The sequence below is a fragment of the Orycteropus afer genome, unplaced genomic scaffold, assembly GCF_000298275.1.
Source record: "Orycteropus afer afer isolate SDZICR_OR568_19922 unplaced genomic scaffold, OryAfe1.0 scaffold00476, whole genome shotgun sequence".
NCBI lineage: Eukaryota > Metazoa > Chordata > Mammalia > Tubulidentata > Orycteropodidae > Orycteropus > Orycteropus afer.
The window spans coordinates 1,306,747-1,310,917 of record NW_006922063.1 but is presented as its reverse complement, the minus strand read 5'-3'; positions in this window follow the sequence as shown (position 1 = coordinate 1,310,917).

The following is a 4,171-nucleotide window of genomic DNA, read 5'->3' as shown; positions in this document are numbered from 1 at the left end:
GTTTTTTTTGTGTGTGTGTATATATATATATCCCTAAGGAGCTCTGGTGTAGTGGCATTTGGCTGCTAAACAAACGGTTGGTGGTTTAAATCCACCAGCTGCTCTGCAGAAGAAAGATGGGGCAGTTTGCTTCCATAAAGATTAACAGCCTTGGAAGCCCATTGGGGATTGCTATGAGTCAGAAATGACTTGATGGCAGTGAGTTTGGTTTTTTGGTTTGATATATATCCCTAAGAGTCTCTGGTGCTTTTGTTGGTGGGATGAGGCCTATTTCTTCAGTTACACAGTTATACAGGCCCCACCTGATGGTGGCACACACTAAAAATGGTGTAGCAACTTCCCACTTCATTACAGAGGAGGAAAATGTAGGTGGCCACTATATGTCCTGTAGGGCATGAAAGGATTAAAAGAGAGTTTTCAGAGATTAAATATGATTGGGTTTTATCACTCACTCTGCTTGAGGATTTATATGGTATACATCCTATGTGTAAATATTTGATTGTTTTTGTCGATTGAATTATGTCTCCCAAAAATGCTTTTAGGCATTATTCCACCAGAGCTCCCAATCTCTATGCCTATGGTGGGAGCTCTGGTGGCATAATGCCTAAAAACATTTGACTGCTAACCAGAAGGCTGGCAGTTCAAACCCACCAGCCACTCCTCCAAAGGAAGGTTAGGCAATCTACTTCCCTAGTGATACTGCCTCAGAAACCCAAGGAGGGGACACTATGAGTCCGACCCAACTAGATAGCAGTGAGTTAGTTTTAGCATGCCTGTGGTTAGGGGCTCTGGTGACGCAGTGCCTAAGGCATTTGACTGCTAACCAGAAGGCTGGCTGTTCAAACCCACCAGCAACTCCTCAGAAGGAAGACTGGACAATCTAGTTCCGTAGTGATACCACCTCGGAAACCCAAGGAGAGGTTGCTATGAGTCCAAATTGACTCAACCAGCAGTGAGTTTGGTTTTCAGTTTATGCCTGTGGTTGGTTAAGGCATTCAGCTGCTAATCAAAAGATCAGTGGTTTTCTCTATGGGAGAAAGATGAGGCACTCTGCTTCTGTATGGATTTACAGCTTATGGGACAGTTCTACTCTGTCTTATATAGGGTCACTATAAGTCAGAATCGACTTGATAAACAGTGGGCAGTACAATGCCTGTGGTTATAATTCCACCTGGGAATTGGTTGCCTTTGTTATGTTAATGAAGAAAGATTAGTGTAGACTGTTTCTACTGGATTACTAGATTTACACATGTAATGTATTCACTGAAATAACATGAGCACACATAAAACACACATAGGAAACTAATGCTCAAAGGGGTAGCACAGTGTTCAGAAAACTTATATTACTAGTGTAAAAACATGGAACAGGTGAGCAGAGAAGAGATGGGGTAGATAGATGACAAGACACATGGAGATCTCCAAGGAACTAGGAACCATAAGCTGAAGCGACAACCACCTGCCTCCAGAGCTGTCACCCAGAATTCAGAGTTCTAGCCTCCTAAACTGTGAGAAAGTAAACTTCTGTTTGTTCAAACCACCCACTTGTGGTATTTCTGTTATAACGACTCTAAATTTCCAAGACAGAATTTGGTACTGAGAATGAGGTCCTGCTCTAACAAATTCCTACAAATTGCCAGAGTGGTTTGGCAATTGGGTAATGATTGTAGGCAGGAAGATTTTTAAAATGCCTAATAGTAAGAGCCTAGATTGCCTTGAAGAGACTGTTGGTAGAATTACGGATGTCAAATGCAATTCTGGTGACGGCTCAGCAGAAAGTGAGGAGAACTATAGAGAAAGTCTCTATTGTCTTAGGGAACACACATGGAACCAGCAACAGAATGTTGCTAGTGATGTGGATAGTAAATGTGCTCCTGGTGAGGCTTTAAAAGAAAGTGATGAACATGCTATTAGACGACAGAGGAAGGGTGATGCTTTTGATGCACTGGCACAGAACTTGTATGAATTAAAATATTTGGTGGAAGGTAAAACTTAAGAACTTGGATATCTGGTTGATGAAATTTCTAAGCAAGGTCTTAAAGGAATCATGTGGTTTCTCCTTGCCACTTACAGTAAAATGTGAGAGGAAAGAGATGGACTTAAAAATGAACTGTGCAAAATGAAAAAAGAACTTAAAAGATTTGGAAAATTCTGTTGTACAAACTAAGGACCCATGTCCTAGAGTTTTCACCAAGAACATGGCTACACAATCTTTGTTAAAGAGACTAAGCCTATAACAGATGGACTAACAAACTGCCACAGCAGAAATCCCTTCAGCTTAGACTGAAGGTGTCAGAGACATGAGGAAAGGAAAGAAAGCTGTCTGCCACTTGGAACTCTTCAGACAGGAAACAGGCCAAAGGAGTTATAGCTGTTGTTCTCCAAGAAAAGAGAAAGACCATCTCTGGAGCAGTCAGAGATCAGTAGAACTGTTGGAAGGAGCAAGGGAAGCAGGGCTTTCCCAATTTCAGAAGATGGCACCACGGTCTTCTGGATCTCTGAATGTGGGGCCACAGCCTCCTCAGTTTCAAAGAGTTAGGTCTTCACCTACTCAGTTCCAGAGTGTGGGACTGCAGTTCATGATTGCCAGGGGGATGGGGCTATGGGGCTGCTCCCCAGAGCTGAGGGAGTGGGTCTGCCATACCCAAGGGACAGAAGAATGGAACCTGCCAGGGCCAAGGGGGTTGGGTTGCCACTCAGATTGACAAAGAGCCTGGGGCTGCCCAAAGCCAAGGGAGCAGCATTGCCATCCCAGTAGGGCGGGAAGTCAGGACTAAAGCCCAGGGCTGAGAAGTCTCCACCCAGAATCCGGAGGGCATGCTAACGCCCAGAGTCTGGAGGGTGGGGCCGTTGCCCAGATGGTCTCATAGAACAAAGGATTACTTTCAAGCCTTTGAGAGCTAATGCAAGTTGTTCTGCTGAGTTTTGGATTTGCTTGGTGCCCATTATTCCTTCTTTCCCTTCACTTTCCCTTATTTGTGATAGAAATGTCTACCTGTGCCTGTTCCAGCATTGTACTTTGGAAACAGACAACTTGTAGTATAGATTTCACAGGTTCATAGATGAAGAGGAATTTTGCCCCAGGATGGAATATGCCTAAAGTCTCACCGTATTTGATTTAGATGATTTAGAAGATAAGATTTTGTAGTTAGAGTTGATTTAAGACTTTTGGGATGATGTGATGGGGTAAATGTGTTTTGCATTTGGATTTTATCACATGAACTTTGGGGAGTCAAAGGGTGGAGGATTATAGATTGAGTTGTGTCCCCCAAAATATTGCATTGTAAATCCTAATCTCTATGCCTGTGTTTATAAGCCCACTTGGGAATGGGTTGTCTTTGTTATATTAACAAGGCAGGATTAATGTAGGGTATGTCTTGAGTCAATCTCTTTTGAGATATAAAAGAGATTAAACAAGCCAGCAGAGAAAAGATGGGGTAAGAAAGATGGCAAGACGTAGAGATCGCCAAGGAACCAGGAAGCAGAAGCTGAGGAGATCAGGACCTCCTTCCAGAACCAACAGAGTGAAAACCTTTCCCTAGAGCAGGCACTTTGAATTGGACTTCTGGCCTCCTGAACTGTGAGAAAATAAATCTGTTTGTTAAAGCCATCTGCTTGTGGTATTTTGGTACAGCAGCACTGGAGAACTAAGACAATTGTCCACAAAATATTTTGGTATTTAAGCAAAATATGTATGACATGAGCCACAGTGGCTGTTAATAGCACCTTCCTGATCAGAAAATTTGCATTTACTGAAGAAAAACGTTTGATGTCATGGCATGAAAATGTATCATAAACTTGTTCTAGTTTGGGTATGGTTGGTAGTCATTTTCTTGAGGAAGGTCAGGAAAGTCTAGCAGGGGTCAGATTTTGCACCTAACGATCAATCTTCAAAAGATGTCAGTGATGGCACCCATTATTTCTAGACCCATCCTCTGCAACTCTTGATGGTAACCCAGTTGGCATCAGGTAGTGATATGATCAACAGATGCTACATTTTTTAAAATTATATATATATATCTCTATATATATATCTATATATCTATAGATATATAGATATATATATTTATATATATATAATGTGGAAACAGTAGTGGAGTGCACCCTTGACCTGAGAATCCTGCACTGAGACACCAGCAGAAAGACAGCAGCAGCAGAGCTGAGAAACCAGCAA